Here is a 23814-nt window from a genome sequence, read left to right on the forward strand (position 1 = left end):
AAAAGGGGATACCGGAATAAGGCCTAGACACTAGGGAAGGAAAATGGACACCTCCTAGAGAAAACCATAACTCCAGTCCTGACAGACTACTAGTATGAAAAGGCCCCAAAGGTAGGCAAGTTCATACACCGGATACCTAGAATCCTATCTCGCCCTATAGGACCCTGGAACTAATGTCAGGACTGAGTCTACCTGTTCTTCCAAATGGAAGGACAAACAGGAGTCTCCCTCAGGCCTAATGACAAACAACAGGGAAAGACAACACACATATATATATAAACAAATACAAAAGGGAAAGGAAACACTTCTCTTCAATGAAGCTTTGGTAGCACCAGGAACTCAGCCAAGAACCAAACAAAGGCTAACCACAAGTCCAACAAAAGCTAGAAAACTGCAAAGCATAGTGGGAGAAACAACAATAAATAGAGAAGGTAAAATGACCATAATAGCCACACCTGGGAAAAGGGTGTGGCAAGCACTAGAAACAACACAGACGTCATTTGATCCAAAAGCATGTCAGATCAAACCACGTGTTGCTAGTCTCACAGATCTCCTGCCACCTGTCGCGGGAACGTCCGTATGTCTCGGTACGTCCGTGACATCCACATGGTGAATTTTGGATCGAGGCTTCTAATGTCACATGTACCTGTGACAAATGTCCCTATGGAGTTTAGACACTGCCTCCCTGCATTATCAGTGGAATTTCCATGGCTAGAAGTGGTGAAGGACATTTGATGATGATGATGTCATGATCACATGAACATCACAGGTTCTTCACAAAGCTCCTTCACCTGATCAGCTCTTCCTTTCAGTAATCAGGAAAGCTGAGTGATACCAAACAGCAGTGAAGCTGCCTCACAGAACAGTGCTCACAGGTAAGTACAGCAGCTAATAATAAATGAGGGAAAGGTGGGAAACAACTCAATAAACATTAAAGTCCACTATGTGCAGTAGTTCTATAAAATGTAATTGAGAATAGTGATGAAAAGTGAAAGGGCAGCCTTACCTGATCATAGACATGTTACCACCTTCCTTCCTTGTATTAATTAATGACCCTTCGAGCTTCATTTGCTTCCTAATTGAAGTAGCAGCAGTGGACTGCCTTACAGCACATAGAAATTTATCATCCAAGAACAATTCTGCTGCCACTGGGGAATGGGTAGGATGGAGACTATCCTGGAAGCGGGGGAAAGGTAAAAAGGGGATCAGTGCTGCTGCCCGTTATGGGGAGCTAAGAAGGAGGGCAATGGGGTAGAGGTAAGAAGGGGTCAGTGCAGCCTCTTATGAGGGATAGGTAAGAAGGGGTCAGTGCAGCCTCTTATGAGGGATAGGTAAGAAGGTAGTAGGGTGGTCAGACGTCTGTCTTTAGGCCGGTTTCCTGGCTCCCTGTCCTCCATCCGGTGCAAGACCTGGATGGACGTTTGGGTCTTCATCTTTTCTGTGGCTTCACACTCAGACAGCAGCATTGTGTTGTCTGAGCGTGTGCTGCAGCCACAAATGAACTGAATGAGGCTGTCTCTCACCCCCAGTCAGTCACTAGAGCCAGTCAAAATCTTGCTCTGTGACTGACCTGACATAAGTTATTCACTCTTTCCTGAGCCAAAACAGCAGTGAGTGTTTAAACTATTTTATTGAGTTTTTCATGTAGTATAACATCGTTAAATGCAAGCCACAATAAAGGTATTTGTAAATCAGTAAGACAGTATCAGTACAGTTTAGGCTACTTTCACACATGCGTTAGGTGCGGATCCGTCTGGTATCTGCACAGATGGATCCGCACCTATAATGCAAACGCTTGTATCCGTTCAGAACGGATCCGTTTGCATTACCATGAAAAAAAGAAAAAAGAAAAAAAATATATATATATTTTTTTTTCATTATAATACAAACGGATCCATTTTGACTTACACTGAAAGTCAATAGGAGGCGGATCCGTTTTCAATTGCACCATATTGTATCAGTGAAAACGGATACGTCCCCATTGACTTACATTGTAAGTCAGGACGGATCCGTTTGGCTCTGCATCGTCAGGCGAATGGAGGCTGAACAGAGGCAAACTGATGCATTCTCAACGGATCCTTATCCTCTCAGAATGCATTGGGGCTAAACTGATCAGTTTCGGGCCGCTTGTGAGAGCCCTGAAACGGATCTCACAAGCAGACCCAAAAACGCCAGCGTGAAAGTAAGCTTAGTTTTACAATACCAATCATTGAAATAAGTGACTGTCTTTGGTTGCTGCAAAATGTGGACTAGTATAGACAACACATATATAGTTAAATTGAAGAATGTGAAATGAAATAGGAGAAAAGAGGAGAGGCTTTGTATATACTGTATTTAATAATCTCGGGGGGAAAACAGCAGTGAGTGAATAGCCTGATATCATGCCAGTCATGGATCAAGATGTTGCTCAAGTGACTGAATGAAGGTGAGTAAAGTGTCTGTGAAGGTTTTCATTTATCCAGGTCATGGTATATCTGTAAAGAATAAATCAAGGCAACTGGACTTACTGTAGATTTCTTGAAAACGCTTCACTCGTTCTTCCAACGAGCTTTCTCAATTCTGAGTGACTGTACAAGAATTCTCTGGGAATAAATATGTAACTGAATCAACATCTGGTAATTATACCCAGCATGTGGTCAGAGGTCCTTATACCTGGCAGACTATAGAAATCACCTGCGTTTCAACCTCAGATGCTGAAAACAGGGGCTGGTACCATGCAGCATCCGTTTGGACTCTACGGTGAAGGGTCACAGAGCTGAGATGATTCTACAAAAAGCCCAGAAGCAACTACTAAATGAAAGGGTACGACAGACCCATTTCACAGTTGAAGCCTTGAAACAAACTATCAGTCAGCTGGAAGAGGACCTGACTTTGCAGCTACCCACTGAAACGTGGAGGAAAGTAGCAGATTTCACAGTACATGCACAGCTAGCTCAGCACACTATGAGCAAGGAGACGCAGAAGAATAAGTTCTGCATTTTGTTATCCCGAACTGCAAACAGCCATACCAGTTAGGAACTGACATGGAGGCGAAAGGAGGAAACAAGGACATTGCAAAACAAAGAGAAATGGGTGCAGAATCTTTCAGACCGGGTTCTCACCCAGCCTGAGATGGATGTCCTTGCTAAAGGGTTGAATTTCGCAATCACACCAAGAACCATACCAATAGTTGATATTATTTCAGCCACTGAAGCCTCAATCCACAGCAACAAAGTACCACAGGGTGAGGCTAAACAACTTCGCCTTAAAGTGTCTGCAGCTCTGCCCAGTGCCAAACCACCTCCTTCAAACTTGACTAGAGAAGAAAGGAAGGCGGTTACATCCCTGAAGAAAGACACAAACATCACCATCCTGCCTACGGATAAAGGAAGATGCACGGTTGTACTTAATACATCTGACTACGATGCCAAGGTGACCACACTCCTGGATGATAACAACACATATGAGGCCCTAAGACGAGACCCAACCAGTGGCTACAAGAAGAAGGTTATAGAACTACTACAACAACTAGAAAAAGACAAAATCATTGATCGGGCCATGTATCATTGCCTCTACCCTGGGGAAGCCCCTCCATGTATTTATGGATTTCCTAAGATACATAAGGATGGGACCTCTCTCACGCCAATTGTCAGCAGCATCAACTCTGTGACCTACAATGTGGCAAAATACTTAGCCAGAATCCTAGCGCCCTTGGTTGGAAACACACAACATCACATACAGAACTCTCAGGATTTCACCGCCAAAATCCAGAACTTGATATTGGGCACAGAAGAAACAATGGTCTCCTATGATGTTACATCCCTTTTCACCTGCATACCCACTACAGAGGCAATTGAAACAGTCAGGAAATAGTTGCTACTAGACAACACCTTAGGCTGCAGAACAGAACTTAGCCCAGACCAAGTGTGTGCCTTACTGGACCTTTGTCTGAGTACCACCTACTTCAAGTATAAGGACAAGTTCTACAAGCAAAAACATGGCTGTGCTATGGGATCGCCAGTCTCACCTATTGTAGCGAACCTGTATATGGAGGAAGTAGAAAGGAAAGCCCTGACCACTTTCATGGGAATTACACCGAGTCATTGGTTCAGATATGTGGATGACACTTGGGTTAAAATTCATAAACAAGAGTTACAGGCTTTCACCGACCACATCAACTCAGTGGATCATAACATCAATTTCACGCGGGAAGATATGCAGAACAACAAACTGGTGTTTCTGGACTGTCTTATAACAGTGGAAGAGGGAAGGAAGCTGGGAATAGAGGTCTATCGAAAACCAACACACACAGACCAGTACCTGCTATTTGATTCCCACCATCCTCTAGACCAGGGGTCTCCAAACTTTTCAACAGGAGGGCCACATTGAAGATTTTACAAGTATTCGGGGGCCGGAAAAAAAAATCAGTTATGTATTAAATTAAATGTATATATTTTACATGGATCGTTTTTGTAATCAGCATGATATGACTGAGAACAAAAGAGAAAAAACTTTAGCAAAACAACGCAAAGACACCCGTGTCCCTATCAGCGGTGTCCCCATCAGCACAAAAATGTCCCCATCAGCACAGCAATGTCCCCATCAGCACAGCAATGTCCCCATCAGCACAGCAATGTCCCCATCAGCACAGCAATGTCCCCATCAGCACAGCAATGTCCCCATCAGCACAGCAATGTCAGCATCAGCACAGCAATGTCAGCATCAGCACAGCAATGTCAGCATCAGCACAACAATGTCCCCATCAGCACAGCAATGTCCCCATCAGCACAGCAATGTCAGCATCAGCACAGCAATGTCAGCATCAGCACAGCAATGTCAGCATCAGCACAGCAATGTCCCCATCAGCCGTGTCACCCTTAAGCACAGCAATGTCCCCATCAACGATGTCCCCATCAGAACAGCAATGTCCCCATCAGCGGAGTCCCCATTAGCAGCTGATAGGGGCCACCACTGATGGGGACACTGCTGTTGGGGACGCGGCTGATGGGGACACCATTGATGGGGACACCCGTGTCCCTATCAGCGGTGTCCCCATCAGAACAGCAATGGCCAAATCAGAACAGCAATGTCCCCATCAGAAAAGCAATATTCCCATCAAAAAAAAAATATTCCCATCAAAAAAACAATATTCCCATCAGAAAAACAATATTCCCATCATGGGGACACCCACTGATGGGGACGCTGCTGTTGGGGACATTGCTGTGCTGATGGGGACACCACTGATGGGGACGCTGCTGTTGGGGACATTGCTGTGCTGATGGGGACACCACTGATGGGGACACCATTGATGGGGACACCCGTGTCCCTATCAGCGTTGTCCCCATCAGCACAGCAATGTCCCCATCAGCGGTGTCCCCATCAGCACAGCAATGTCCCCATCAGCGGTGTCCCCATCAGCACAGCAATGTCCCCATCAGAACAGCAATGTCAGCATCAGCACAGCAATGTCCCCATTAATGATGTCCCCATCAGAACAGCAATGTCCCCATCAGCGGAGTCCCCATTAGCAGCTGATGGGGACACCACTGATGGGGACACTGCCTTTGGGGACGCGGTTGATGGGGACACCCGTGTCCCTATCAGTGGTGTCCCCATCAGAACAGCAATGTCCCCATCAGAATGGGGACGCTGATGGGGACATTGCTGTACTGATGGGGACACCTTTGTCCCCATCAGCAGTGTGCCAATCAGCGGTGTCCTCAGCAATGTCCCCATCAGCACAGCAATGTTCACATCAGCAGTTTCCACATTAGCAGCGTCCCCATCATTGCTGATGGGGACGCCGCTGTGCTGATGTGGAAACCGATGATGGGTCACCGCTGATGGGGATACCCATGTCCCCATCAGCGGTGTCCCCAGCAATGTCCCATCAGAACAGCAATGTCCCCATCAGCAGTGTCCACCGCAACATCCCCATCAGCACAGCAATGTCCCTGTCAGCGGTGTCCCCAGCAGCATGTGTCCCCATCACCGCTGATGGGGACACCTCTGATGGGGACATTGCTGTGCTGATGGGGACATCGATTATGGGGTTACCGCTGATGGGGACATTGCTATCCTGATGGGGACACCATTGATGTGGACACCCATGTCCCCATCAGCAGTGTGCCAAACAGCGGTGTCCCCAGCAATGTCCCCATCAGAACAGAATTGTCCCCATCAGCAGTGTGCCCATCATCGCTGATGGGGACACCTCTGATGGGGACATTGCTGTGCTGATGGGGACACCATTGATGGGGACACCCGTGTCCTCATCAACGGTGTCCCCATCAGAACAGCAATGTCCCCATCAGCACAGCAAAGTCCCCATCAGCAGTGTCCCCAGCAGCACAGCAATATCCCCATCAGTATGTGTCCTCAGCAGCTTGTGTCCCCATCAGCGCAGCACAGCAATGTCAGCGTTCCCCATTGTGTCCCCATCAGCGTTGTGCAACACTTGCCTCCGCTGTAGCCGGCTTCTGCTCCTCTTCTTTTTTTTTTCTTCTTGGACTCCTGAGTCCCGACTCCCGCCCGCTGCTACACACGTGGATTTGTTATTTCAAACAGCGGGCGGGAAGAGGGGAAGTGCCGCACCTGTGACGTCACTGGTTGCCGGGACATCGGCGGTCCCAGCAGCCAATCAAAAAGCACAGCGTGACAGCATGGGCGGTTGTGCGGCTTTCGTTCCTGCAACCTGTCAGCTGCGGGCGGGCGCGGAATCGAACACACAACACAAGCGTGACAGCATGGGCGGTTGTGCGGATTTGGTTCCTGCAACCTGCCAGCTGCGGGCGGGCCGGATCGAACGCACAAGCGGGCCGGTTCTGGCCCGCGGGCCGGGGTTTGGAGACCCCTGCTCTAGACCATAAACTGGGAGTCATCCAGACTCTACACCACCGGGCAGAGAAAATCCCCACCAGCACAGAGGCCAAGGCGAAGGAATTCAAACACCTCAGAGGGGCACTTAAAACTTGTGGGTATCCAGATTGGGCCTTTGTCAAAACAGAAGGAAGGAGAAGAAAGAGCACCAAGACTACCAGTGAGGGCGAGAAGCATGACAGAACCAAGAATATGGTTATCCCATATGTAGCTGGGGTGTCTAAGAAACTCAAAAGGATTTTAATAAACATCACATCCCTGTCTGCTTTAAACCCAGCAACACACTGAGGCAACAACTGGTTCACCCGAAAGACCCAACGCCTAAACACAAGATGGACAACATGTTCTGTCCCCACATGAAGGCGATTGAAGGTGTAACTGATAATGACTTTGTGACTGGCCTACCTTCGTATCCAAGCAGTGGAGCAGACCGGACCGGCAGATGCTCAGGTTAGATGGATCCAGACGTAGACATGAGGATGCAATCAAACGTGGGTTTATTTGATCCAGAGCAGTGACATACAGTGATACAATACAGGAATGCAGTAGATGCTGTGATGTGGATGTCTTTGCTGAGGCTAACTGCTGAGGCAACTGCTGAGGCAACTGCTGGTCAAAAACTGATGCCTTCACAAGCCGAGGTGTGTGTCTCCAGTCACAAAGGATGCAGCACTGAAAAAGGCTACAGGAAGTGACCAGGCCCAAGGCTGCTAAAACCACGCCCAGAGAAAACTTTATAGACAACGAACGAAGCGTGCAGCATACAAATTCCGGCCAGCAGATGGCAGCAGAGAACAATAGATTTAAACAACATAGGTAAAAACAAGAAATAATACAGTGCAGAAATTCAATATGAAAGGAACAGCACACTCCCCGTCTGAAATTCACTTTGGGGATTTCACTATGACGAATGTCCATAAAATATAAACAACCTGTAAAAGAAAAACATGTTAGAATGCAAAAAAGATTAGTCCTGTTTTCCAACTTGGAATGGAGAAGATCTGCGAAGCTTGATACAGTCCTGTTCACCCTGCAGGGACGTTCTCGATGGGCAATATTAAAATGAGTTCGTTGATTGGTCTTGAGAACGTTTTGAGCTCGCCTTTCCTGAAGATCTTCAACTCCACCTTCCGGACCTTGCCATCCTTGCTAGGGAAAACCTTTGAAATTAGTCCGATAGGCCAGTCAATCCTTTCGGTTTGTTGCTCTTTCACGGAGGGAAGTGGGGTATCCCAATCCTTGACTGTTTCAGAAAACTGTCTCAGTAAAGATTTACCTTGTATGGTGATGGGCGCTACAAATCCCAGCGGATCAAATAGGCTGTTTACCACTGATAGGACGCCTCGTTTTGTGAATGGCTTGTCTGCACAACTTATCTGAAAACCGAAGGAGTCAGCCGAGAGATCCCATCTGAGGCCCAAGCTCCTCTGCACAGGTGGACTGTCCAGTCCCAAGTTAATGTCCTTGAATCCTGGTGCATGATCGCCTGATTCGAAGGCCCTCATAACGGCCAGGCTGTTTGAAGCAATTTTGTGTAGTCTAAGTTTAGCTTGGTACAACATACTTTGAGTCCTTTTGAGCAGATCGATAGCCGCTTCTTCAGTGGGTAGTGATTTGAGTCCATCGTCTACGTAGAAGTCCTTTTCTACAAAGTCTCTGGCGTCTTTACCGTACTCGGATTCTCCCTCTAAGGCAGTTCGCCGAAGGCCGTAAGTTGCCACGGCAGGTGAAGGGCTGTCTCCAAATACGTGTACCCTCATACGATATTCTGCCATCTCTGCGTTGGTGTCGTTATTCTTGTACCACAGAAACCTGAGGAAATTCCGGTGGTCCTCTCTGACTACGAAACAGTGGAACATCTGTTCAATGTCAGCGGTGATGGCAACGAGCTCTTTTCTGAACCTCATCAGCACTCCAACTAGGTTATTCGTCAGATTAGGACCTGTGAGAAGGACATCATTAAGAGATACACCTTGATGTTTGGCACTTGAGTCGAAAACAACCCTAATTTGATTAGGTTTCCGTGGGTGATACACTCCAAATGAAGGCAAGTACCAGCACTCGTCGTTCTTCCCTAAGGATGGAGCTGGTTCTGCATGGTTGTTGCGGAATATTTTGTCGATAAAGGCAACGATGTGTTCTCTCATCTCAGGCTTACTGTTCATGGTACGCTGAAGAGAGTTAAATCTAGACAGAGCTTGTTCCCTATTGTTCGGGAGTCTCACCCTGGTAGCTCGGAAGGGTAATGGAGAAACCCAGTGATTGGTTTCGTCTTTAAGGAACTCATTGTCCATTATCTTGATAAATTCTCTGTCCTCTACTGACAAAGCTACTTTATCATCGTCCTTGCTTGTGTGAAAGACTAATCTTCCCAAGTTGTCAGCAAAGGGAGGAATGTCGTCAGGTGGTTGTATGAGGTCTGGAGGCTTCTCTTTCACCTCATAGTGATGAGGGCAAGGCTTAATGCAAGTTGTGCGTCCATCTCCACGCACGTACGTTTTGAATGAGCGGATTTTTGGTTGATCCAAGCATACATTTCCTATGACTACCCATCCCAAGTCCAGTCTCTGGGCGTATGGTGCATAGTCGGGACCATTACACTGTTGACGCACCTTGTGTACCCTTAGATTGTCTCTGCCAAGCAGGAGTAGAATCTCGGCGTTGTTGTCCATAGGTGGGATAACGTTGGCTAGGTGCCTTAGGTGTGGATGGTGAAATGCAGCTTCCGGGGTAGGAATTTCATCCCTATGGTTGGGTATTTGATCGCATTCGATCAGCGTCGGTAGAGGTATTTCTGTATTTCCACTGACGGAACAAGCGATGAATCCTTGTGCCCTCCTGCCGCTAGTCTCTATGCGACCCGAGCAGGTGTTTAAGATGTAGGGTTCTGACGGTCCCTTTATTCCAAAGGCTTCAAAGAATTTAGGTCCTGCTAGGGAGCGGTTGCTTTGGTCGTCAATGATGGCATACATTTTTACTGCCTTTTCTGGTAGCCCCTCCGGGTAGACCTTGATTAGGCATATGCGGGCACAACATTTCTCACTCTGGCCCTCCCCACATACGTCCAAGCATGAGCAGGAAACAGCAGTGGCTGTGTTAGCGTGGTTCTGGGGCTCCCCGCCATGACTTTGAGCAGGACTGGTGGTGACGGCAGCAGGTGAATCCCTTGTGAGTGGAGTTGGGTGCATAGCTGAGGCATGTCTATCACTATGACACTCCTCACACTTGATAATGGATTTGCAGTCCTTAGCCATGTGCTCCAATGAAGCGCAGCACTTGAAACATACCCCAAGCTCGGTCAGGACTTTCTTGCGCTCCTGTATGGTTTTGGATCTAAATCCTCTGCATTTGTTCAGTGAGTGTGGTTTTTTATGAATGGGACATTCACGATTGAAGGCCTTGTCTCCTGATGAGGTAGTGTACTGTCTACCAGTGGGTACTGCAGATGATGGTAGGTTAGTCTTTCTAACATTCACGCTGCTCTTAAAGTCTCTGTGTTTATGTACAATACTTTCATACCTTGATGATGGTGTCACTGAGGCTGTAGTATTGAACTCCAGGAAGTCGAGGCTGGGGTCATTCCTCATCTGGGACTGTTCATCGATGAATCTACAGAAATGAATAAATGGGGGAAAGGTGACGTCATGCACTCTTTTGTACCTTGAGACTGATGCCGCCCACTTCTCTTGCAGGCTGTATGGTAGCTTCACGACAATTGGGTTCACCCCATGGGCTGTATCCAGGTAGCACAGCCCAGACAGACGAGGGTCTCTTTTGGCGAGCTCCAGTTCCATGAGCAAATCACTTAAATCCTGAAGCTTATGGACATCCTTGAGACTGATCTTGGGGACGTTCTGCAGTCTCCTGAATAGTGCCTTCTCTATTGCTTCTGCGCTGCCAAAGGTGCGTTCGAGTCTCTGCCAGGCTGCAGCGAGACCTGCTTCTGCTTGTCCCACATAGACAGTTCTAAGGCTCTTGATCCGATTTGTGGAGCCTGGGCCCAGCCAGTTGATCAAGAGGTCGAGCTCCTGCTCTGCAGTTAGGTTGAGGTTGGCGATGGCGGCTTTGAAGGTTGCCTTCCAGGCTCTGTAGCTCTCTGCACGGTCATCAAATTTTGAGAGACTGGTGTTAATTAGCTCTCTGCTCACCATAAACCTGGCAAACTCAGACATATCTGATTTCTCACTGCTTGTTGCCATGACAACTTGTGATGCCCCTGGGGCGTATAGGCTGCGTGGCGTGAAAGGGTGAGATGCTTCCGGGTAGAATGATGTTGCTGCAGGGTTGAGCTGTGGTCCAGGCCCTGTAGATTCTGATGACTGCTGCTTGAGCTGTGGAGGTAGGCCAGGAAACACCTGGTAGCCATCTTGCTGTAATAACTGCCCTTGAGAGAGCGCGTCTGGGCAACTGTTATTGGATTGCTCGGGTGCTGTGGGTGTCACTGGCCCTGCAGGTAGAGCTGACTTGGAGGTTTCAGTGTTGTTGGCTTGGACAGTACTGCACACTGGGGGTGGTGCAGATAACTGTTTCAGTATGTAGTCGCTGGTGCGATCAGCTGGATCGTCTATCTCCTCTGGTGGTAAGCAGACTGAATCAAGGCCTTGGCTCAATGCTTGCTCAAGTAGTCTTACTTTTGCTAATGCAATTTCCTCTTCCCTCTCTGATTCAAGGATCTTTATTCGAGCCTCTGCTTCTGCCCTCTTGGCTTCTGCCTCTGCTTCTGCCCTCTTGGCTTCTGCCTCCGCTTCAGCCCTCTTGGCCGCCGCCTCTGCTTCAGCCCTCTTGGCCGCCATCTGTGCTTCTGCCCTCTTGGCTTCTGCTTCTGCCCTCTTGGCTTCTGCCTCCGCTTCAGCCCTCTTGGCCGCCGCCTCCGCTTCAGCCCTCTTGGCTTCTGCCTCCGCTTCAGCCCTCTTGGCCGCCGCCTCTGCTTCTGCCCTCTTGGCTTCTGCCTCCGCTTCAGCCCTCTTGGCCGCCGTCTGTGCCTCTGCCCTCGCAAGGACTTCTTTTTCGGTGAAGGAACGCCTCACTTTGGATTGCTCTGCATTTATGCGGGCCTCTAGTAATCTTTCGCTCAGGGTGGAGCTTCTAGAGCATGATGATCTGTAGGACCGCGAGGAATGTTTGGATGAATGCGATCTGTGTGATCTAGTTTCTTGCAAATGAGAGATACGGAGTTCCACTTTATCTTTAGCATCCAGCACCATGGCGTCTCTTTGTCTGTCTATCGATTCTGCCTTGCACAATTCTGACGGGGCTTCTTCAATATTAGAGTCTTTTAGAAAGGTTATATACCTTGTGGACAGTCTCTTGTATCTTTCATGGGCTGCGTTCAGCCGCCCGACGGCAACTTGTAAACTGGTGGCATCGCCTGAGGAGGACTTAAATCCTGATATGAGGGAGGAAACTCGTTCCCATAGCTCTTCCAGGTTGTCACATAGCTCATCTTTCCTGGTGTGATAGTTTTCTGTGATCTTTATAGTTGGTTTGAGAGAGCGCCTTGGTCGCGTGACTTGGTCTGCTGGAAGTGTGGTTTCTACCTCGAGCTCTTCATAATGATCAGTATCAGGTTGCATTTGTTTTGTTTCATCACTGGGGAACTGTACGAGGTCCTTTTCGGCCATTTTTATTTAAGGTGCGCTGTCTCTTTAAGAAAATGAACTTTTGAATTGGGGGCTGAAAATTGCTGTGCGGCTCAGATGAGGCACCCCGATGAGTTTCCCAAGGTGTTTTGAGTGAATTGCGGGGTTTTGGTTTGAGGGAGGCCCCGCGTGCGTGAACAGTTCTTATATCATGCGAGCAAGGGTTAATATAGGATGTAGAAAGTGGCTTGGCGAGTAGTGGAGGACTTCCAGGCGAGACTATATCTACTGCGGACACGCCGTGCTCCCCCTTAGGCTTATGGGACGTGCACTGTTGCCGGGCAGATTTGCTGGGAGTGGGCTTGTTGCAGGGGAGGTTCCTGAGTGTGGCATTGGGCTCTGAGGGAACCTGCAGCCGGGCATTGGACATTCAGACGGATATTGACTGGGGTATAAGGCTTTAAGGCAGTTTTTGACTGTTCTGTCCCCACATGAAGGCGATTGAAGGTGTAACTGATAATGACTTTGTGACTGGCCTACCTTCGTATCCAAGCAGTGGAGCAGACCGGACCGGCAGATGCTCAGGTTAGATGGATCCAGACGTAGACATGAGGATGCAATCAAACGTGGGTTTATTTGATCCAGAGCAGTGACATACAGTGATACAATACAGGAATGCAGTAGATGCTGTGATGTGGATGTCTTTGCTGAGGCTAACTGCTGAGGCAACTGCTGAGGCAACTGCTGGTCAAAAACTGATGCCTTCACAAGCCGAGGTGTGTGTCTCCAGTCACAAAGGATGCAGCACTGAAAAAGGCTACAGGAAGTGACCAGGCCCAAGGCTGCTAAAACCACGCCCAGAGAAAACTTTATAGACAACGAACGAAGCGTGCAGCATACAAATTCCGGCCAGCAGATGGCAGCAGAGAACAATAGATTTAAACAACATAGGTAAAAACAAGAAATAATACAGTGCAGAAATTCAATATGAAAGGAACAGCACACAACATTGTGTACGCAGTCCAGTGCAATGAGGAATGCTCAGAACTGTATATCGGCGAAACAAAACAACAACTATATCAGCGTATGTATGGTTCAGCATAGAAGAGCCAAAACCTCTGGTCAAGATTCAGCCGTGTACTTACATCTAAACGAAACAGGTCACACCTTTGAAGACAGTCAAGAACGTATTTTGGATAAGGAGGCCGATTGGTACAAACAAGGTGTGAAGGAGGCCATCTACGTAAAAGTGGAGAAGCCAAGCTTGAATAGAGGCGGGGGAGTTAGACATCTATTGTCTGCCACATACAATGCTGTCTTGACACCGTTTTCTGGGAGGTCATTATCACCTACTGACTCCAATTAGGATAATGGAATCAACACCTTTGACCCCATGCTGGGTATAATGACCTCTGACCCCATGCTGGGTATAATTACCAGATGTTGATTTAGTTACATATTTATTCCCAGAGAATTCTTGTACAGTCACTCAGAATTGAGAAAGCTCGTTGGAAGAACGAGTGAAACGTTTTCAAGAAATCTACAGTAAGTCCAGTTGCCTTGATTTATTCTTTACAGATATGAAGGTGAGTAAAGCAAGCCAGGCCGACCCGCAACTCTCCATAAGGTCTAAGGAGAACAGAATGGTTTGAAAATGTAAGGCAGGTGGTTGTAAGGTGGTTGTGAATGTAAGAGTGGTGGGTGGCTCTGCCCCCTCTTTTCTTTTCCAGTACCATTAATGCGAGGGGGCATGCCTTAATGGGGTTGGTGGATGTGGTTTAATAGGAAAAGGTGTGGCCTATGATATCCTCCTTTTTGGGGTTATGCAAGTGGACATCCTAAAGGGGGGGCAGTGCTGATGCCCATGGGGTAGAGGTAAGAAGGGGTCAGTGATGCTGCTTATTAAGGACAGGTAAAAAGGAGGGCAGCGCTACTGCCTATAGGAGAGATGTAAGAAGAGGGACAGTGCTGCTGCCCATGGGCGAGAGGTAAGAAGGGGAGCAATGCTGCTGTCCATGAGGGAGAGGTAAGTGGGGGGGGGGGGGCAGTGCTACTGCTTATGAGGGACAGAAAAGGGGGGGCAGTGGTACTGCCCATGGTGGAGAGCTGAAAATGGGGGTTGTGTAGCCAGATGTCAGACAGTCCAGTTTAGTGGCTCCCTGTCCTGCGTTTGGTGCAAGGCCTGGATGGATGCTTGGGTGTCCTCCTTTTCTGTGGTTCCACACTCAGACAGCAGCATTGTGCTATCTGAGTGTGTGCAGCAGCCAAACACTGACTGAATGAGGCAGTGCTGCTGGGGGGGTGCTGCTGTCCATGGGGAAGACGTAAGAAGGTGGGCATTGCTGCTGCTCATGGGGTAATGGGAGAGAGGTAAGAAAGGGGGCAGTGCTGCTGCTTATTCCGAATAGGTAAGAATGGGGGTAATGCTGCTGCTCATGGGCGATGGAAGAAGCACTACTGCCAATGCTGCTGCTCTGTACCATCTCCCTATGCTGGGGTGGTATTTTGTGCAGCACTGTTCTATTTATTTGACACTGCTTACAGGTAATTTATGATGCACGGTGGTATTTATTTGGCGCTGTTGAGAGGTAATTTATTTGGCACTGCTGTGGATATATTGGTAGTCATTTATCAAAGACTGGTGTTTTACGCTTGTCTTTGATAGACCCTGCACTGCCAGAGAATGTGCTATATTTTTTGAGGAGGCCTGCACCTCATCTGAAATAAGGTGCATCCTCCAGCAGTCCATGCTCCTAGTTTTCAGATGTTATTTATGCCTAGAAACAGGTGTACGTGTTAGGGCTCTTTCACACTTGCGGCAGGACGGATCCGACATGCTGTTCACCATATAATGGGGACGGGGGCGGAGCTCCGGAGCAGCACGGCGCAGCACGGCGGTGAACGGCGAAAGGCGCCGGACTAAAAATTCAGACATGCAGGACTTTTTAGTCCGGCGGCTTTCGCCGTGCACCGCCGTGCTGCGCCGGAGCTCTGGCCTCGTCCGCATTATAGTCAATGGGGACGGAGCGGCGGTCCGGCGGCACGGCGAAATAGCGTCAGGACGGATCCGACATGGTGAACAGCATGTCGGATCCGTCCTGCCGCAAGTGTGAAAGAGCTTTTTTACACCAAAAACTGATGCAGTAATCTTAGTAAATGATCCCCATTGCGTGTTGTACTGGTATTTGGTGCTGCTAGGGGGTGTTTATGTGCACTGCATGGTGGCATTTTATTGGTGTAGCATGGTGATATTTAGCATGGTTGTATTTGTTTGTTGGTGAAGTCAGAGTAAGTATAAGAAGCCCTAATTGTTTAGATGTATCCAACAATGGTCAATGATACCACATGACTATATTCTATAGTTCTATATTTCCCTTATTGAGGATGTGGTTTACATAGTTATGGGAATGGTGAGTGGTGTGACTAGGTTAGCAAAATTTGCCACAGTGTGCATTGCATACCACTATTTTTTCACGATACAGGGCGCATATTGTATGTAGGCTGGTGAGGTTTGTGTGCCAGGGCCTTTTGTCTTTTTAATTCCAGTCTGGCAGTGACTGCAATAACGCTATTTTTATACCCGTGGAGTGTTATTAAACGTTTTGCCTATTGCTGCAAGATAACGGGTAGTTACAGTAAAAGCAATACTGCTAGTGATACAGAATGCATAGTAAAAAGACATTTTACCATGAACATTGCAGTGTAAGGCTCCATTCACACGTCCGCAATTTCGTTCCGCATTTTAGCAAACTCATTACTGCAGCAGACTGTGTAGTTCAAAGATATTTCACAGCAAAAATTGCATTGTTATACCCATGATATTGAATGCATAGTTAAAGGGTTTCTACCACCTCATTTGGACCTAATTAGCTGTCAGACACTAGCGATCTGCTAGTGTCTGCTGTACCTAACCATACTATTCTAAGACCTTTCTCTGCAGCCGTTACACTAAAAAAACAACTTTTATTGCTATGCAAATGAGCCTCTAGGTGCTATGGGGGCGTCTTTTCAGCACCTAGAGGCTCCGTCTACTCACCCTGTATTCCGCCCCGCTCGTCCCTCCAGCCCGCCCATCTCTAGATTGCCAGCCTCCATCTCATCCATCGGCCTTATTCTCGCGCCTGCGCCGTGTGCGTCTGTATTCTGCGCAGGCGCAGTGACTGTCTGACCGGCCGGGCGTCGTCTGTTCGTGAGCGGTCAGACAGTCACTGCGCCTGCGCCGAATACAGACGCAGACGGCGCAGGCGTGAGAATAAGGCCGATGGATGAGATGGAGGCTGGCAATCTAGAGATGGGCGGGCTGGAGGGACGAGCGGGGCGGAATACAGGGTGAGTAGACGGAGCCTTTAGGTGCTGAAAAGAAGCCCCCATAGCACCTAGAGTCTCATTTGCATACCAATAAAAGTTGTTTTTTTAGTGTAACGGCTGCACACAAAGGTCTTAGAATAGCATGGTTAGGTACAGCAGACACTAGCAGATCGCTAGTGTCTGACAGCTAATTAGGTCCAAATGAGGTGGTAGAAACCCTTTAAAGGACATTTTCCCGCAAATATTGCATTACTAGGGCTCATGCACAGAAACGTATTTTCTTTCCGTGTCCGTCCCTTTTTTTGTGGACCATATTTTTTGTGGACCCATTCATTTCAATGGGTCCACAAAAAACCCCACAGAAGTTACTCCATGTGCATTCCATTTCCGTATGTCCGTATATCCTTTCCGCAAAAAAACAGATAATACTGTTCTATTACGGACAAGGATAGTACTGTTCTATTAGGGGCCAGCTGTTCCGTTCCGCAAAATACGGAATGCACATGGACATCATCAATATTTTTTTCGGATCCGTTTTTTGCGGACCGCAAAATACATATGGTTTTGTGCATGAGCCCTTATATTGGTGTTAGCACACGCATTACTGCATCAGACTGTTTAGTTCAAAGACATTTCACTTCAAATGTTACATTATTATACCTGTGATATTGAACCCATAGTTCAAGGAAATTTTACAGCAAACATTGCATTGTTATATCTGTGTTGGCAAACACATTACTGCATCAGACCGTGTAGTTCAAAGACATTTCACAGCAAAAATTGCATTGTTAACAAAGTAAATTGTCAATACCATTGTGCAGTGTGCTTGTAGAAGGGGAGGAACTATTAATTGCACCCCTGTTTTTAAATTACAGAAAAAAATACTTGCAGTTTTGTCTGTGTAACATACCCATGAATTTTCATTTACAGTCCTCATAATAAATTGTCTGGTAAATGGAAGAGTGCAAAATAAAAGACTCAGGCCTCATTATTCGGGAGTCAGAATGTGGGTAGAAGGAGCAGTAGCAGCACCAGTCAGTAGTAGTAGTAGTAGTAATGGTAGTAGGCCACAGTTCTTCCTGGCTTCTGATAGGTGCCACATTATTATAGAGAACAAAGAGGTTTAGATTGTGGATGGGATGGCTCAATCCTCCTCTCAGCCAAGGAGCCCCCAATGACATATTACAGTCAGATAAAAGTAGAGTGTAAGGATGATGATGATGATTGTCTATTGAACAGGACCTGCTTGCCGGATTGGGGTGCTGAGGAGGAACTAACATCAGGGCAGGAGAGTGCTGGCTGCAGCGGCAGTAATGACCAGAGGTAAAGTACGTGCAGAACCTCCCAAAAAAACTACCAGGCCAGATCCTCCTCTATCATGGTCAGCTCAGTAACTGGTGATGCCGCAGATACTGTAGGTGTAGGCTCAAAATGTTCCAGATCTAAGCCAAGCTCAGCTTCCACTAGCTCTGTGCACAGTGTGCAAGTATCTTCTGTCTTGCAATTTTTCCCTACAGTGCCAAAGACAAAGTAATTACTATGTGCAAAATATAAAGGATTATAATAAGCCATGGGTGATCAAACATAAATGTAGGCACCACAGTTCTATTGCAGCACTTGAAGCAGTATCACGTGATCCACTGGGAAAAAAGAAGTGTCCTCTAGCTAGCGCTGGTCTTCTTTGCTGCAGCCAGGCCTCATTCACATGCAGTACAGTGTCCTTGTCATTGTCATTATCAGTTACTACTTCTCTCGCTCAGAGTACTACTCCACTCCTTTATCAGCCTTTGATAATAAAATGTATTTGTATGGTCAGGAAAAACTGTACCAACTAGCCAAGTTGCTGGTGGTGCAGTCACTGCCATAACTCTTAGTGGATTCTGTTGTCTTAAGGGAGCTGATGGCGCGCACTCAGCCTCACAGCAAGAAACCTAGCCATCATTATTTCTCCAAAAAAGTCATCCCTGCCTTGTACTGTCATGTGGTGGAGAACATGGGACGCTTCTTGCAATTCTTTTTGTGTGGCAAGGTGTAAACTAGTGTGGACAGCTGGAATAGCTGTTATGGGTAGGGACAGTACATGTCTTTAATGGTTCACTGGTCATTTTATTTTCATGGCAGGGCAGCACTGCATGAAGAAGGCCAGGTCCTATTGACACCTCTATCTTTGTGTCGGTGAGGATCCCACGCCAGGAGCTTATGTGCCTCCTCCACATCTTCCTCCATGGACATCCTCCTGTCCCCAACAGTAGCAGGGCAGAGCGTCACTCCCATTCCCCCTCACTTCTATCATATGCGTAAAGCAAAGCATTGCCATGCAATAATAGAGCTGATCGGCATGGGTGAGAGTATTCACACAGCTTATGACTTGCTAAAGGGCAGCATGGCTTATGTTTTCAAAGTTGCATCTAAAAAAAACACAAGACTTCTGGAACAATGTTTTTTGGATAGCAAGATCAAAGTGGAGATGTTTGGCCATAATGCACAGTGCCACATTTTGCAAAAACCGAACACAGCGGGGGAGATTTATCAACCCTGGTGTGAAGTAGAACTAGCTTAGTTGCCCATAGCAACCAATCAGATTCTGCTGTGCACTTGCCCCCCATTGTAAAATTTGCCAGCCTACCCCTAGCTGGAGTGCCTGTATGAACAGCGTAAAACAGTCAATGATCACATCATGCTCATACCATCACAGTAGGGAGTATGTTTTATTTTGAGCAGTGGCACATGTCGCATACTTAGGCCTCTTTCACACGGGCGTCACGGATTTGGTCCGGATGTGTTCAGGGTGCGTTTAGGGAAAATCGTGCGATTTGGCTTGCGAGTGCTGTCAGTTTTGTATGCAATTGCGTGGCGTTGTTGCTTTTTTCCCGCGTGTGTGACATGCATGAAAAAAAAACTGATCCATCCACTACATTCACCTGTGACTACAAACACATATAAATACCCCCAGCATGCATTGTTGGACAGCTCCATTTTTTTGTGGAGTGGTTGTCGTGTGGTTGGTGTGTGTGTGTGTGTGTGGTATTGGATTTTCCTTTGTAGGATGTCCACTTTCACCCTGTCATCAACTGACCATGTCTTCTTGCACTGGCTGGTCTACCGCTGTTTTGGAGAGCAGCCAGAAATGATAGAGGAGGAACTGCGGAGGAAGCGTATGTGGGTGCATCCTATCCTTTCGCATCGGGCCAGCAAAGGTCTCTTTGTTGGCTTGTACTCTGAGCTCCGTGCGCACCCTCAGAAGTTCTTTAATTATTGCCGCATGTCGGTGTCTACGTTTGATCGGCTGTTGGGGGAGTTGAGGCCTTCCTTAACTTCCCAGGACACCAATATGCGGTGGAGTGTGTCACCTGAAGAACATCTTATTATTACTTTAAGGTAAGACTATATATTATCAGACTCATACTTGAATGACACACTGTTTTCAAATACATAGTTGTTTTGTCAATGGCCTATGTCTTCCGAACTTTTCATCTTCAATGCATAAGTACGTAAAATTAGTAGACATGTATTTAAAATCGTTCATTTGTATTCATAAACAGTGTGTGCTTAGATTAGTCACACCAGAATCCAGTTCCACAGGGGTAAATAATTCAAATGCAGCCTGTAATGATGAGGACTCTTCACCTGTGTGTATATGTTAATTGTCTAGATAGAACTTTATGAAGCTAAATGCTATTCCTTTTTTATAATTATATAAGAATATAAACAATAGCTTTAAAATCTACCACCATGTGCTCGGTTCATTTATACTTTCCAGACACATTGCCATTAAATATTGTCAAGTAATGTACTTGATTTGTAAACGTATGCTATTAAAGTGTATTAATTTTTATTTTTTTATTTTCAGATTGCTGGCGTGGTACGGGCTACATGTTCTGCCATTTGGTTGACACTGAAGGCTTCAGTGCTGCCACAACCAACCAGGCAGCAGTGGCTTGATATAGCCCAGGGCTTCCTGGAGAGGGCTCAATTCCCAAATTGTATTGGTGCCCTTGTCAGGAAGCACATACGGGTTAAGAAGCCACCAAACTCAGGGTCCCAATACTATAATTATAAGCAGTTTTTCTCTGTAGTTTTGTTGGCCTTGGCTGACACAAACTACAGGTTTATAATTGTAGATATTACGTCCTATGGAAGTACTGCAGAGGCTCGCATCTTCAGGGCTTCCAGAATGGGTCGCTGGCTTCAGTCCAACCAACTGGACGTACCACAGCCAGCAAACCTTCCTGGCTCTACTGGGCCACCAGCGCCTTATGTGGTTGTAGAGGACGAGGGATTTGCCCTTTCTATCCACCTGATGCGTCCTTTTCCTTCGACGAGGTTTGGATGCCAAGAGGCTCATTTTTAAATATCGCTTAAGTAGAGCCAGAAGGTTTGTGGAGTGCACATTCGGTAGTTTTGCTAATAAATGGCAGGTTTTCCAGTCGGCCATACAGCTGGCACCACAAAATGTCAATGTGGTCATCAAGGTGTGTGTAGTGCTGCATAACTACATATGCACCTATGAGGCCACACCTGATGAAGACGCCCAAGTCTACAGTACACCATCAGGAAGAGACACATTACTACTTGGACGATCTGGATCTGCTGGTCTGAGAGTGAGGGAGTTATTTTCAGATTATTTTATGTCCCCTATCTGATCATTCCCTTTTCAGCAGTAGTCCTCTACTCATGGACGTTTGTGTTTACAAGTATTTTTTCATAACCTGGATGTTTTTTGTTTAGTTAGTTTTTTTTTTTTTTTAAGGGAATCGCAAGATAATGAGGACCCTTGACGTGGGTTGCGAGCTTACATATTTTGCGTACAGATAGTGTATTCAACACGGTATGTGAAATATGTACTAATACCTCATTTATATAATAGTGAAATTTCGTTTCCAAAGGAATGCATGTTTTAAATTAATAAAATGTATCAAGTATAAGTGGGGCTAATTCTCATTATTACCAAAATATGAGTATATGTGTAATAGCGAATAAAATCCATGTATAATGTTGGTTATACGGTGTACTTTGATTACATTTTGGTATGTCTAACATGTTATGTATATATGTGTAATAAAGCATGATGTCCAAAAATCTGATTACCGAACATTTTAATCTATGACCTAACATTAATGTGTGTGTCACTGATAGTGGGCAAAATGTTCAAAAATTATGTGCATTTTGTGGATAATGATGTTTAAGACAAAGCATAAATCTATATTGTGTTGTGTATGTTGCTGCAACAAACGCAAATCTGCACAATTATAAACTAGAACAAAAAATGTGTTTTATTGCAAACAATAGTAAAAAATATACTCTGGCATTTAAAAATAAATAACTCAGTTAAACAAATACATTATAAAGTAACATAACGCCTTGATGGCGAGGAGGGTCCCTGATAAGGAGGCCCATAGTATTGTTGCTGGGGTCCAGAGTATTGGGATGGCCCAGGTTGACTTATTGAGGGTCCCTGATAAAGAAGCCCAGAGTATTGGGGCTAGGAAGGGGGCCCAGAGTATTGGGATGGCCCAGGTTGACTTGACGATGGGCCATGCGGCCCATAGCTGGGTTCCCCCTGATACTGGGGCACAAATGGCGCCATTGGTGGAACATAATGATCCCTTTGGGGAGGCAATTGTTGGAGGCCCTGTGAGGGCTGAGAAACTGGGGGGTGGTGGGGGACAAACATGAGCCCATGGAAGCGCAGGTTTTCTAGCGCCTCAAACATTTCTGTCAGGTCATGTGGCGGAGTTGCTACCTCCAGAACAATTTCTAGAGCCGATCTCATTCTCAATACTCGATCTGGAGGTAGCTGGCGCATATAATGGGCCAGACTACAGGCAAACATATCATGATGATCCTCCTGCCGTGCTCTAGATAAATAATCTAGAACTTGAACATTTATGTTGGAGTCGGCAAGAGGCATTGCCGTCGACTGGCCCTGCTGGGTAGAGCCAGAACGGGGGGGGGGGGGGAATCGGCGCCCGATGCTGCAGGAGGCCTTGATGGTGCTGTGCTGGGTCCTGGAACACTCTCCTGCTGTGCCGATGTCGTGTCCTCCTCACATGCACTTGAAAGGTGCGGGGCCGACTCCTCACCTTCCTCTTCTAGGTTGTCCTCAGTTCTACAAAATTAAGACAAAAACAATACATGAGGTTATGAAGACTATTTAGATTTGTATATAATCAGTGAACAAATTCCTATCATGCGCTAACTACATTTGTCACATAGTACTAACTGGGCCCAAAAAAATAATACATATGTGGTAATTTAACTACATTCTTAACATTATAAGTACAGATGTAGCAGGGATAACACACACACTATTAACTTGAATGTCTATAATCATTGTGTTATCTTTAAGCAAAAGGCATAGAAAAGGTATGGCATAATGCATTTATTAGCATTTAGTTTACATCACATGTCTCATAAAGCATGTGTGTTAACCCTACTACATCCGTAACCTGTTGTCCGCGTGTGTGTCCATACCATAAATCTAACTTCACTTATCATTTAATTCTCCTACTTTTGCAAAATAAAGGAGGAATGTGCTATCGGCAACTATGACATCTCACATTGAACAATTCAAAACATTGACAGTACATAAGTATTCTATATACAGTGTGTATAGCTTCACATGTAGTGGTCAGTGTGTGGAATGGACTTACGGATGCAGCTCCATGACGTTGTGCAGGAACATCAGCTGTTCCCGGAATATATATGGTCTTTTCTTAGGGGGACCAGCTCTACTCCGCCCATGCTGCCTTATCGCTTTGCGGAACTGGTCACGGCAGCTCCCCCAACGATTCTTGACCTCTTCAACTGGTAATACAAAGACAAGAAAGGAACATGTATCAATTTATAAATTTAGACAGACAATAACGTATAACAAAGCCTATATACTAGGGACAATAACGTATAACAAGGCCTATATACTAGGGAGAATAACGTATAACAAGGCCTATATACTAGGGACAATAACGTATAACAAGGCCTATATACTAGGGACGATAACGTATAACAAGGCCTATATACTAGGGACAATAACGTATAACAAGGCCTATATACTAGGGACAATAACGTA

General features: G+C 46.5%; 1 pseudogene; it reads left to right on the top strand.

Annotated features, from left to right (window-relative positions):
* The first annotated feature begins 1018 nt into the window (after positions 1-1018).
* Positions 1019-20638, top strand: LOC121002414 (annotated as a pseudogene).
* Positions 20639-23814: the final 3176 nt, after the last annotated feature.

This window comes from Bufo bufo, chromosome 5, assembly GCF_905171765.1.
Source record: "Bufo bufo chromosome 5, aBufBuf1.1, whole genome shotgun sequence".
Lineage (NCBI taxonomy): Eukaryota > Metazoa > Chordata > Amphibia > Anura > Bufonidae > Bufo > Bufo bufo.